This window comes from Aedes aegypti, chromosome 2 (assembly GCF_002204515.2).
Source record: "Aedes aegypti strain LVP_AGWG chromosome 2, AaegL5.0 Primary Assembly, whole genome shotgun sequence".
In the NCBI taxonomy this organism is placed as follows: domain Eukaryota; kingdom Metazoa; phylum Arthropoda; class Insecta; order Diptera; family Culicidae; genus Aedes; species Aedes aegypti.
The window spans coordinates 239005986-239020466 of NC_035108.1; the positions used below are offsets into that span (position 1 = coordinate 239005986).

The 14481-nt window shown below is 43.8% G+C and overlaps 1 protein-coding gene across 5 annotated transcripts in view; it reads right to left on the reverse strand.

Moving 5' to 3' along the window:
* The window catches only part of LOC5570937 (protein outspread), a 656156-nt gene that overhangs the window by 172430 nt on the left and 469245 nt on the right, over positions 1-14481 (reverse strand). The window lies entirely within an intron of this gene.

Here is a 14481-nt window from a genome sequence, read left to right on the forward strand (position 1 = left end):
ATTCTTATGGAACCTTATTGTATGTCAAAAATGTCCACATTTGGGAATCTCTGCTTTCATCGAATCTTGCAAGGTACTTTGACAGAAGTGATATTTTCGAACACTGAACTCGCATTGCGAAGAAAAGTTTGGAGAGATACAACAAGATTGATCGAGAAGTGGATCAGCACGGTGTTGCCCCAATGGACGGGCATTTAAATTCTTCTCGAGGGGACATTATTACCGAAAGCTCGCCAAAAGGTAACGGTTTCTCAAGTATCACCCTTCTCTTCCAGCGTTTCTTCCAAATCGATCGTGTGGACGCGTGCTCTTTCGAGTGCTGTTGCCTGCGCTTAAAGATCCCCTTTTATGGTTTATTTCGTTTTAATTTGCTTGTCTTTCGGATGAACTCATACTAAATTAAGCGTTTTATCGTTATTTGATATTTTATTTTCCCCAAACATGACGAGGACCTATTTTAAGGCGGCAATCCGGCTGAGGCAAGTGTGGTTTCGAATTCGGTCGAAGTGTTTGTTTTGGTTGTCCCCTTTCTACCTGTATCTAACCAAAGTTGAACCAGACAACGGCGCAGTCAGAGGAGTCCCCTGGCCAGATTTTTTTACCTATTGAAATTCCTCATTATAATGAAATTAAGTACCAATTTTTGTAACACTGTCTGACTATCTGCATTTAAGGTCATTTACCATCTAGAACTCTTCCACCCCTTAAAGTGAATTCAGGTTACGCCCTTGAAACCCAAATCAGGCATCCAGGAGGGAAGGAGGAAAGTTCTGTCACTAGCAATTACTTTTAATTGATTAATCGCTCTCAAAGCACCCCAAAAACCATCGTGAGGCTTAACCTTTCGCTAGCGACCTAGAAATGGACTCCTCTCTCTGGAGCTTGAACGCACGCTTTTGCGTATTGGGAGCTGATGATCCGATCAAGATATCGCAAATTATAGCCTTTGAGAATGACGTCGTGGTGCGATTGAAGGACTGTTGGACTGCAGTCAGAATTCTTGAGATGAAAATATGCGCGAAGGCTGGTGGACTGACGACCATTGGAAGGAGGGCATAATTTGCGTTGATGCGTGAGTTTATTTCGAAGGAAAATACTTGGCGAATGCAATTGGGGCAGTAAAATTGCTGTTAATCAGAGAGTAAGGGATCAGAATGGCATTTGGTTGCTGAGCACTGCCCGGCGGGAAAATCCACGCAAGTGCAATATTGTATGCACATTGTTGTCTAGATGGTACTTATTACGTGAGTGAATAACTGAAGTCGTGATTGATTTTGCAGCAAAACAGAGTAATCTTTGAATTATGCTTCATCTGAGTAGGTGCAGTAAGCAATTATTTGTGAACGTGGAATTATTCAAGAATTGATAGAATAAAAAGATATAGGCTAAGGGTATTGTGCTGTGTGGCAATTCTGATTGTACTGTGGGGATTTGAATTTTAAACTTGTAACTCAGTTATTGAGTCACCAAGTGGCTCGGTAGCTTAGTTGGTAAAGCGCTCGTCTAGCATACAAGAGTCCTGGGTTCAAATCCCAGCCGAGCACGAGGATTTTTTTTTCACCCATAATTTGTCCATCTTTACCACGCGTAATGAGTTAATTAATTTAAGTACTGATTTTGTAGATCACATTCATATGATAGAGCTACATTCATTTACCTGTCCAAATTGATTCAAAACATAAGAAAAACAATTCATTTTCCTTATAATTTTAACTCCCATACACCTACTACTTTCGGACAATAAAACACCGGAATTAACTTTAATAAAACCGCGAACATTTATTGTTGACTTTCTCTTATTGAGTTCAGAATACTAATGAAAGGCAAACACACAAACAGCGCTTTGGCGCGTAAACATCGGAAATAGCATTGGGCGCTATGCATAAAAGAATCGCTTACACACTAATCAGAAATTGTATACTTCATCACCCCTGCTCAATTTCAGATCATTGAGAGGTTCAGTTCCTCTCGCAGTCGACAAAATGGTCCACCAGGTAGAGACTTTGTCATGATGTCAGCCACTTGCTGTTCCGATGGAATGTACTCCAGTCGAATACGCCCCTGCTGAATCAAACTTCTGATGTACTGCAGCTTCACGTCAACATGTTTCAATCTGCCATGGTCCTTGGGATCATTTGCAACTTTTATGGTTGACTGGTTATCTTCAAAATACGTTACGGGAACATTCAGCTTGTAACCTATTTCCTCCAACAATCGGATCAGCCATACACCTTCACAAACTGCTGTACTGAGTGCGACCAATTCGGCTTCCGTAGATGACAATGATACAGTTTGTTGTTTCCTGGTTAGCCAAGTTGTCACACAGCCGAACACTCTGAAGACATAACCCGTCACAGAACGTCTGTCGATGATACTGTTGGCCCAATCCGCATCACAATAAGCCGTTATTATTTCTGCATTATCATCACCTCTATATTCCAGTCCTAGGTCCACAGTACCCTTGATGTATCTGAGGAGCCGTTTGAGATGTGTCCAATGTTCCTCAGTTGGACAACTTTGGAACTGGCTGTAATAGTTGACCGAAGCACAAAGATCCGGACGAGTAGTCAATGTTACGTACATTAAACAACCTATTAGCTCTCTATACGGTTTCGGTGTACGCTGTGACTCTTCTCCCTTCTGAAGTTTCAGCCGACACTCCATAGGTACTTTGCTGGGCTTACAGTCATTCATGTTGAAACGGTTCAACAAACCCTCCAGGTATCTTCTCTGGCTAATGCGCAAAATCCGCTTTTCCACATTCCTTTCAATGCGCATGCCAAGAAAGCTTGTGACCTCACCAACGTCAGTCATATCGAACTCCTTTGAAAGACATCCCTTGACAATTTTTATCTCCTTCAAGTTGCGTCCGATGACCAGAATATCATCTACATATAGGATTAGATAGATCCTCTTGTCCATCTCACCTTTCCAGTACAGACACTGATCGCTGTTACTCCTCTGGAATCCTAGCCGGGCAACGAATCGATGGAAACGATCGTTCCAAGCTTTTGACGCCTGCTTGAGGCCGTAAAGCGACTTATGTAGACGACAGACCAAATCCTCTCCTTTCACGAAACCTTCAGGTTGTGACATATAGATCTCTTCACTCAGATCACCATTGAGAAAAGCCGTGCGGACGTCCATCTGGTGTACAAACATCCGTTCCTGATTTGCCACAGCCAGCATGGTGCGCAACGTATCCAACTTCACAACCGGCGAGTAGGTTTCAGTATAATCAATCCCGAAACGTTGGCTAAAACCTCTTGCGACAAGCCGAGCCTTATACCGATCCTGACTTCCATTTTCGCAAGGCTTTACCCGAAAAACCCACTTACACGAAACTGGCACTCGACCCTTCGGTAGTTTTTCCAGAGACCAGGTTTTGTTCCGACGCAAAGAATCCATTTCATCTTGAATTGCCGCTTGCCACTTCGACCAATCAGGCCTCTTCTTCAATTCCGCGATACTGTCCGGAAGATTTTCCACATAATCCAATGCACCCAGGGCAACACCAGCAAAAGTCATATCATAGTCCTTTGCCCACACAGGTGGCTTCGTAACTCGACCCGATGACGTCGCACCGGTCGTCTCACCACCACTTGCTCCATCAACAGTTTCATCTTCCAGAGTATCATCACACGAATCGAAGATCTCGGACACTTCACGTTCAGGCACTTCTTGTTCTTCTTCATATGGTTCATGTTCGTTTTCTTCTTCATTATCCGAATCCCCTTGATCATCAATGTCATCAATAATTGGGGGGCCGACCACACTTTCAGTCCACTTTTCTTCTTTCTTCATAATCTTCTTCTTATTTGCACTCACTCTCGAATCCTCGTCGATAATCACATCCCGAACAGTCACGATTTTCCGCTCCTGGGGCTTCCAAACTCGATAACCATTCGTGCCATATCCCACGAAGACTCCCTTCCAACTTTTCACATCAAGTTTTCTTCGCTTTTCTTTCGGAATGTGGCAGTAGGCCACGGATCCAAACACTCGCAATTTTGACACATCAGGTTTTCTTCCTTCGAACAACTCGTACGGTGTCAACTTCTGACCTATGGCGCTGGCCGGACACCTATTCGCCAAGAACGCAGCGGTCTGCACCGCTTCACCCCAGAAGATGCGATCAATCCCGGAATCGAACACCATCGAACGAGCCTTCTCGACTAGTGTTCGGTTCATCCGTTCGCTAGTGCCGTTTTGCTCTGGACAGTAAGGTACAGTAAACTCCATCTTAATGCCTTTCCGTTGACAAAAGGATCGCATTTCCTTGCAGGTATACTCCCCGCCGTTATCGGAACGGAAGCGAGAAATTTTTACTCCAAACTTGGCAGTCATCTGTGCTTCATACTCCTCAAAACGCTGTGCCACTTCATCCTTTGAGTGAAGAAGGTACACCACCGTAAACCTTGACCAATCGTCGATGAAAGTGACGAAATATTTGTGGCCATTCCATCCCGTCGGCGTCACTGGCCCGCAGACGTCAGAGTGTACGAGCTCCAGTACCCGACTAGACCGCCGCTCTTCTTGCAGCGTGAAAGGATTTCTCGTTTGCTTAGCTGCTACGCAAGCCTCACAAACAATCGTAGACTTATCCCCTCCATTTGTTTTCAGGCCATTCACCATTCCATTTTTGATGAGGCACGACAAATTTCGCTCTCCGAGATGGCCATAACGACGATGCCACAACTCAGTCGCCTTACTGATTTTCCCCGAGAAGTATAAAGAGCTGCACTCACCTTTTGCTGCGTAGAAATTAAGTTCGTAGAGCTTCTCACGACGTTGTCCGGTGGCCACCACCTTGGAGCCTCGTTGGATTTCAACTCGACCGTTCTCGAACACCACTTTCATACCTGCAGCTTCGATTTTGCTGATGGAAAACAAGTTGCAGCGGGCCTCCGGAATGAAAACCGCTCCTGCCACTGTCGCTTCGATGGTTTTTCCATTCACCACCGCTATAACCGGAACATCACCAGCAAAATTTGCAGTCACCCACTCTCCATTTTTTGCAACAGCAATACGCATTGGCTGCTCCAACGGAACCAGCTTCGAAAACAATCGCTTGTCGTTGCAAATGTGCTCCGTGGCACCGGAGTCGATGAACCACTGGATTTTGTTTTGCTTATTCGGCATCTTATCACTCGTCAGGAACATCACACCGTCTTCGTCCTTCTCTGCCACCTGCGCCTTCCCGGAGTACTTCTTCTGAGCCTTCTTCTTTTCGGGACAGTCCGTCACTTTGTGGCCCTCTTTCTGACAACCAAAACATTTCAGGGGCCTCTTCGTTGGTTGCTTCCGCGATGCACGTCCAGAGAAAGCCGCTTCGTTTTTCACACATCCACTGCTGCTCGTCGACGTACTCTTCCGTTTAATTTCCTCGTCGAGCAGCCGGCACTTGACAAAGTCCATCGTTAGCTGCTCTTCCGGCTGCGATTCAATAGAGGTCACCACCGCATCGTACTCGGATCCCAGCGAAAGCAATAATCGGCAAACAATATCGATATCGTCCATCTGACCGCCAGCGTTGCGGTACATACGAATCAATCGATCAAATCGGATGAAATGATCCTGCAACGTGCCCTCCGTGTACCTGAGCTCGTGCATCTGCCGATTTAAGTGAAGTCGCTTCGCTACGCTTTTCCTTTCGAAAATCCTGACCAACGCATCCCACATCTGCTTCGGAGTTTCACGTCCTTGAAGGTGCTCCAGCTGGTCGTCGTGAATGCGCGCCACCAACATCGATTTGCATTTTCGGTTTCGCTTCTGACGCTTTTCCAAAGCCTTCGCTTTCTGGAGTCTCACTTCCGCGGTGTCACCAGGTTCGACCTTGAGCTCCGCCACATCATCCAATTCCGTTTCAATGCACTCCACCAACTCATGCTCTTCAAGCAAGGTGAGCATCCGGAATTTCCACGCGGCGAAATTCGTGCCATCAAAAATGGCGACGCGAAGAGTCTCCTCCCGATCGTGGCTTTCCATAATTACGCACTTTTGCGACCGAAAACACTACATTCGACCGAATCGCGATCAGGAATCATTCCTGGGCCAATAACCTATTGGGCGAACTACTTTCGGACAATAAAACACCGGAATTAACTTTAATAAAACCGCGAACATTTATTGTTGACTTTCTCTTATTGAGTTCAGAATACTAATGAAAGGCAAACACACAAACAGCGCTTTGGCGCGTAAACATCGGAAATAGCATTGGGCGCTATGCATAAAAGAATCGCTTACACACTAATCAGAAATTGTATACTTCATCAAATTTGGCCAGGGCACTCCTAATTTGGCCACTCTCATGAGAAATCAATGCGATTGGCCAATTTAGGAACCGAAGTTAAATCTCTGGCCGAAACTGGTTCCGTTGGCCTATATTGACCAACGGGATTTTCAAAGCTAAAATATGGTTTTAGCTCATTTTTGGTATTTTACACTCATAATATGGAATGAAAGCTTGCATTTGACATATTTGTAGTATGAATACGGCTTCCCATTTAATTTTTATTGACATTTTCTCTTAGGCTGGCCAAAACCGGTGCTTTTACCCTAGCAAGGATAAAAATTTCTGTGGAGCTCATTCGGTTGAAGATTCGAAGACGTCAAAAAAGGCGAACGAAAACTAAATACATCTACCCCATCGTGCCTCATCTACAAAGACCCAAAGCATCGTGTGAAAGAGGGTAATGGGTTCACCAGAAAGAGTGTGGATGAACGCTGGAAGGTTATCCAAAGTTTAGGATTGTGCTGGAACTATCTAAACGCGCATGGTCAACAACCTTGCAAGGTCATTCTAAGCATTCTAAGCGGAATAAACATAAAGTTAAGCAAGAGAATACGGAACAGCTACAGGGCTCCAAAGCTGTCACCAACCATCACTCTGCAGATCTCCGGTGCTAGCGGATCGAAGCATACGGTGTCGGATGTCCGGACAGTCAGTAGATTGGACCTACCACGGCAATCTTGCCCTACTCAAAGCTGGCGAAGCTATTCCCGCACCTGCAGAGACTACCAGTTCATGATTACAATTAAGCGATGCCTGGCCTGGAACGATAATGCTCACATTACAGCAACTCTAAAACTACGGGAAGGACAGCCTGGAGATCCCATTGCAGCCAAGACCCGGTTAGGGTGGACCATCTCTGGAAAGAATTCGGAAAACCTGGGAGATCTAGCGCACACCTTTCATACATGAGTTGGTAGCACAGTTTTTTTTAGCAGTGGTTTCTGAACCAGAAGAAATATAGCGTGTGAAAAGAAACCTTCGGGAGACTACTAAGCGAGTTGGAGAGCGATTGGAAGCCGGGCTTCTTTGGAAATTTGATCATTGGGAATTACCGGACGGTTGTTAAGCGATGGCTGTTAAGCGATTTCATGGCTTGGAGTGCCGAATCCAGAGTGATCCTGTAATAGGTGAAAGCATCAAACGGCAGATAGCGGAATACATAGTGAAGGAAAAGCCTTCCAAGGTACGCATATTTTTCGATGCTGCAGCCAAGGTAGATGGAATTTCGTTGAGCAGTCTGCTTCTGAAAGGGCCGGACCCACTCAAAAATATGTTTGAAGTCCTTTTTAGTTGCCACGAAAAACGGATTGCAGCTTGTGCCAAACTGAGGGAAATGTTTCATCAAATCCAGATACGAAAGGAGGACCAACATGCTCAGCAACTACTCTGGTGCGATGATTTAACGAAAAGTCCGGAAGTCTTTCTAATGGACGTTGCCACGATCGGAGCCACCTGCTCACAGTGCTCAGCGCAATTCGTCGAAAACCTGAACGCCGTCGAGCATGCGAAAGAGTATCCAGTTGCTGCTGTCGTCATTCAACGCAAGCACGCACGGATAAAAATCTGATCCGCACACCATGATTTACAAATCATGAAATTCATAAATTGGTTAGGTCATAGTATCAGGATCACAAATCATGGTTCCTGGAGTCATAATCATGATTCCTCATAAGCGTAACATCCAGTGTGAAAACACTAAGCGGCGCTCATTGCTTCATCTCATTCGTATCGATCACTCTTGATTCAAGATGACGAAGCGGTTGAGTGATAGAGTACTTGGCTCACAATCGGAAGATTCTTGGCTCGTATCTCAATGTATGCTATTTTTAACTTTTTTTTTTATTTTGTCGATCATAAACGGATGCGCGACTCAGAATTTTTGGAATTTGAATCATGATTTCGAGAAATCAGCTACAAAAACCTAACGCGTGTGTTGCGTTACGGCAATCTGACTCATGATATCATGAGTCCAAATCATGGTGTATTTTCATAAGTCGAAAACACGCTGGAATCATGATATCATGAGCCATAATCTGGATTCTGATTTCTAACCGTACGGATAGTGTGGAAGAAGCGGTAGAGATTGCAGAGGAAGTGCGGCAAGTGCATGCACAAGGTGGTTTCTATTTGCGTAACTGGTTTCCGGTTCCAAAAAAGTTCTATTACGGGTCGGGGAGAACGATCCAGCGTCCGAGAAAAACATACAATTGGACAAAGGAAGCTCAACGGAACGCGTTCTTGTACTGTTTTGGAGACCCGATAAAGATGATTTCAAGTTTTCCACAAATTCGGACACGTGGAGCAACCGACCAAGCGTCAAGCTTTGAGCGTGGTGATGAGCACTTTTGACCCATTAGGCTTCCTGGCATTTTTTCTGATCCATGGCAAAATTCTTATTCAAGAGCTCTGGCGAGCAAAGATTCAGTGGGACCAGTTGCGCATCTATCGGATTATTTCGGACGAGGCAGCTATACTTTCTTAAATGCGTGCCGAGCATGCAGAGAGTCTAGGGAAATTGGAGCGAACTAGTACTATTCGCAAGCTGTCGTTTTTAATGGACGAAAACGGTGTAGTACGTAGTCGAATAGCCGCAGCCACGTTCACCTCATTTGATACCCGATTTCCAATCATTTTCCCAAAAGATCATACTGTAACTGTGCTGGTTATCGGGTGGTATCACCGGAAGTATCTTCTTGGGAACGTTGAAACCGTTGTAAATAAAGTAAGACAGTGATTCCACGTGCCTAATCTAAAAACGGCAATTGGCAAAGAGAAAAAGAAGTGTGTATGGTGCAAGTTGAAACTAGCAGCACCAGCCGAATGACCATTTTCGTACGTGCAGCGAGAGATGTGCGTAATTGAATAACAGTTCGTCGAGACCTTCACCAATACAAGTACCAGGTGGATATTCAATCCGCATGCCGCTCCTCACATGGGTGGCACGTGGTGACGTCTAGTAAGATCAGTTAAGACAGCACTTGCACTTTGTATACTACTAGAATTACTAATAAAGAAACGCTGGAAACGCTGGTGGCAGAAGCAGGAAGATTTGTTAACTCGAGGTTTTTAACTTTCATCCCACTAGAAAAGGAGCAACAGGAGGCGTTAACACCAAACCATTTCCTGTTGCTGAACTGCAACGGTGTAGTCTAGACTCGAAGGTCATTTGCGAATTCTAATGAAGTTGGCCAATGAAACCAGGGATTGATGCGACGTCCTGATGCTAAGGTGGACCTAAGGTGGCTAAGGTGGACCTACGAGGCTTAAAGACAAGATCCTCGTCATTAAATACGTCGAGTCCTCAGCGTTCGGGAAGGATCATATGTCGAGGAAATGCAATGGTTCCGAAGAAGTAAACAAATTGTATGCTGACAGAACAAATAAGCATAAGCATAAGCATTGATGACCGTACAATTCGTAGTTGCTACTCCGTGATTGACCAGAATAATCGAAGTGCAAAATTTCACTTATAAGATGTCGCGAAAAGGCTCTCTACGTACAACACTGGAGACGAAATGCATGCATCTTCTTCTTCTTTCTGGCGTTACGTCCCCACTGGGACAGAGCCTGCTTCTCAGCTCCACAGTTATTAACTGAGAGCTTACTGTGCCAATGACCATTTTTGCATGCGTATATCGTGTGGCAGGTACGAAGATACTCTATGCCCTGGGAAGTCGAGAAAATTTCCAACCCGAAAAGACCCTCGACCGGTGGGATTCGAACCCACGACCCTCAGCTTGGTCATGCTGAATAGCTGCGCGTTTACCACTACGGCTATCTGGGCGAAATGCATGCATATATTATGTGATGAATAATAACATACAATGCGAGTGTATAAATATTCCACCGAACTGATACTTATAATAACAAAAGTTGATTTGACAGCTGATACGGATTGTTTCGACTTACTTTGTACGAGTGTACGGGACGAAACAAAATGTGCAAATGAACTCAGAAAAAAAGTGTTTTATGCGAGGAAACTCATCAATTTGACGAGTTTATCCACGGTGTTTTGCGAGTTTGATATAATTAGTATGAATAAACGAGTTATAACGTAAACTTTGATGCGATTTCTGGTTGTCTGGGGAAGGAATGTTAGTGTGACAACCATTGTTACTAGAGACCGAGACCACCTCTGCATCTCCATGGTTGTCATGGGAAGGAGTTTTGTTAGTGGGGTGGGATCATAGCTGCAGTATCAGGATGCACCTTGGTAAGTGATGCGATTCTTGCAACCTCAGGTCAAAAAATCACCTATCAGTACTCTAAAGACAATGTGAACATACGGTAAGTCGACTCTTTTGGCGTCGAACCATTCAAAGGTTATTTTTGAAAATGATAAAAGTCAGATAATAGGAAAGGTATGGGGCTTTTAATGTCAATGTACACGAGTCTATGTCGACACTTACAGTGACAAACTGTTCATATTTTGTTGAGCCAATTCATTTAAGTAACATTTCCACCGTTGTCATGATGAATATATGTACATAATGTATTGTACATTTAAAATAAAAGCATGTAACGAGCTCACCAAATTGATCATCATCCTTCATTGATTGAGCAGGAGTAGCTACATTAATCAGCATGTTCATTTCACAAAAGGAAAATATCACTCTGGCGCCACGTAAACCTGAAATCGATTGCACTCAGAACGCGTGCAAACTAAAACGAGGAAAAAAAACTCTAGCGACGCGATGACGATTTTTCTAGTGAAGATGAAATGAAGCCAAAGTTCAAACCACCAAGAGCACAGCGGCTCAAGCAGAAAACCCGACCACCACCAGTGATTGACCATTCGATCAAGCCCTCAGCCTGATCCGCTGTCCGGTTCTCCAGACCCGTGCTCTCGAAAATTTGAGGCTTCGATGCATCTTCACTTTCTGCTTTGGCTTTAACACTTTAGGAGAACGCGTGCAGAATAAACAGTTTTATTTCCGTTATAGACACTTTTTTCACAAACTGCACCAGCCGTTTCACCAGTTTCACCATCCGAATCTAGTAATTTTCGGAGACAATAAAAACGTGACAGATCTATTTTCAAAATATCCGTTCGCGCACTGCCTACTGCGATCTTTCTGATGTATGTCGACTGAATAAATGACTATTAAATTTATGCTACATGGTGTAATCGCTTTTTAATATCTCGATGATCTTTTTAACATTGAAATATGCAGATTCGACTATATTTCTGCGAGAACTTATCAAAGCTGAACACAAATTCAAGTCTAACGATAGCCGAACAAATTGAGGTCTTTTGCGAAACATATTTAATTTGCTATGAAATGCTAAACTTAATGAAGATGAAGTAAAATCAACTAAAAACTCAACGGTAAGACATAGATTCTCATATCACACTACCCGCATTACTCATAATTCTTAAAAACTTTCACCATTGGTAGTTTTGCCTACAGCGGAATAAATAGAAAAAGCCAACAGAGAATGGGACTCTTTTACATTGTTATACAGAGGTATTTGAAATTGATATAATGATGATTTGTGTGTTTAACATAAAAGTTATTCTATTCATTTTTGGGAAAATTTTTCAAAAATTATGCTTTAAAAGATTTTTAGTATCAGTAGGGGCCTTCCTTAGCTGAGAGGTTAGAGTCCGCGGCTACAAAGCAAAGCCATGCTGAATGTGTCTGGGTTCAATTTTCGGTCGGTCTAGGATCTTTCGTAATGGAAATTTCCTTGACTTCCCTGGGCATAGAGTATCATCGTACCTGCCACACGAGATACGAATGCAAAAATTTCAGGCAAAGAAAGCTCTCAGTTAATAACTGTGGAAGTGCTCATAAGAACACTAAGCTGAGAAGCAGGCTCTGTCCCAGTGGGGACGAAGAAGAAGAAGAAGAAGAAGAAGAAGAAGAAAAAGAAGAAGAAGAAGAAGAAGGAACAAATCAGCATTTGTTCAAAGAGAACATCAAAATGATCAATTTCAAGAAAAATGACCAATACAAAGAAGGTGCTAAAATTAGAACCGCTACCTGTTTAAGGAGTAAATTCAAGGCCTAAAGTAATCCGAAATATCGTCATCTATCACTTGATACACATTTAACGAGGCTCCCGTTAGCCCGTCGGTTATTGTCTTCAGAGCTTGCAACTGGACAGCCCTTTCTGGTCCAGTTCCACAGCCATAAACCCGCAGTCAGCCAACAACGTCGCCCCAAACGATCGAACCAACAAATGACACACCAATTTATGCAAATTGCCATTTTCGCGTTCAAGCACCACGGTTCGGTTTGTGGATTCACTCTCTTTTTCGCTCGATTGCCGGACTGCTACCGACTCGAAAGCTCTGCATCGACGACGATGACAACATCAACGGCTAAACTGCTCGATCTACCAGCCAGCATACCTCTACAGGTTCCCCCGGAGGGCAATGGGCACAATGGGGACCGCAACCGCGCATGAAGTCTTTTGGGCCGATGCAGTGCACCACCAGTGCAAGGAATCCCGCGAAGACAAACAAATCTCCGCCGGCGATAAATTTACGCGATCTCAAACACGGATGGACAGCTGAACCGACTACCGCCATTGAGCAGCTCCAGGGCAGTCCGCCTCAGCGATTTCCCGTCGATAGCCGTATGGGACTCTCGTTCGTTGTCGTCGTCATCAATCGCCATGGATGGGGTTCTGTCAGAAGAGCCCAAGATCGGGTCAGTGTGTCCGATGGCACAAATTGTGACAATGTGACGTGCCTTAGATTATCAGTCGAGTGTCGTCGTAGCCGGTCGTGAAATTTACAACCCCCTCGGACATTAGAATGGGCAAGAACAGTTAGTTGACCACGATGGTGATGGTATAGGGCCGGAGACATACGACAACCGATAGTGGCAGGTTTCTAGGGAGCAGAGACTTCCAGATCCTGATGCATCGAGCACCATTTACAATTATAATCCAATTTGGTTTCATTTGAATTTTTAAATTGTTTTATTGCAGCAATAGATAAACCATTACAGTTTTTTGACGGTTGTATATAAATCTACCCAAGGAATGTTTTAAACAACATTTTCAATGACAAAGGGGAACAAAAATACTTCTTTTCCGCGGGTCTCAAATATCAATTGATGTGCCTTCAATGCATTTGTGTTTACTGAAGCCTTTGGCGCTTTCAGCAATTGTCATGGGTTTGAATCCCACCGGTCGAGTCATAAATAAGCTCATGCAAAAATGGTCGAAACGCTAGAATGGAGAGAAAGATATTTTTTTTTTATTTTCGTACTAACAAAAACTATAATTCATACATATAAGATACATATTTTATAAACTTTTTATAGAAACCTAACATTTCTGACTATCCATTTAAAATTTTCATAAGTGCTTCGTCAAACTCGCGTTAAAAACCTCATATTCTTGACATTCCGTTCGATCGACGACGTACAATCGGAGAAAATTTATGCAGCCGGCACATATTTTACCTCAAAATGCCCCACATAAATCATTCAGTCGTAAAACCAACGAAACTAAAGACACACAGTAGGCCATTTCGGTGAACAGGTAGGACCCTCGGCAGCCTACTACGCAATCCTTTTTTAAGGGGGTCCATCACAATGGGCGTCTTCATTTCGGATGCCAAGAATGTGGTGGCGAGAATTTCTCACATTATTATTCATGAGAGGTGGTCGGGGCTCATTTAGTGGGTCCCTTGGAGTTTCACTGCGTACCCTTCCTTCCTACCTAGCGTTTGGTGATGGACTAATTTCAGTCAGATACCGAAACGTAATGCGCTTCTTTGACGAGGGTAAACCAAAAGACTTGTGCGAGCGTGCCAGTGCGAAAGCGATGAACCTTCCGATGGCATTGCGGTTGGTTTGTTGGGCTTGGGGTCGTCTTCGTCGGTACGTTTCAAAGAGCGCTCGAATGCGACCGTGTTAAACTTTGTAAATACATAACTGACATATTTATTTCGGGCCGGACATTTTTCCCACACCTTTTCGTTTAACACACACCGGACCGTGTCGTCGTAAAGTGTATCATTACATTGGAATTAATTTGAATTTCAATTGGAGTAATGGACATTTAATTGTTCGGTGAGCTCAGTTGCAGCGAGCAGTTACCTAGATTAATCCAATATTTAATCTGAGTAGATGGAGCAGCCGTTAAGATATGGAGACATTGAAGTGATTTGTTGCACAATAGACATTCGTGATAATAGATAGTTGATTTTAACTTTCTCATTAGTA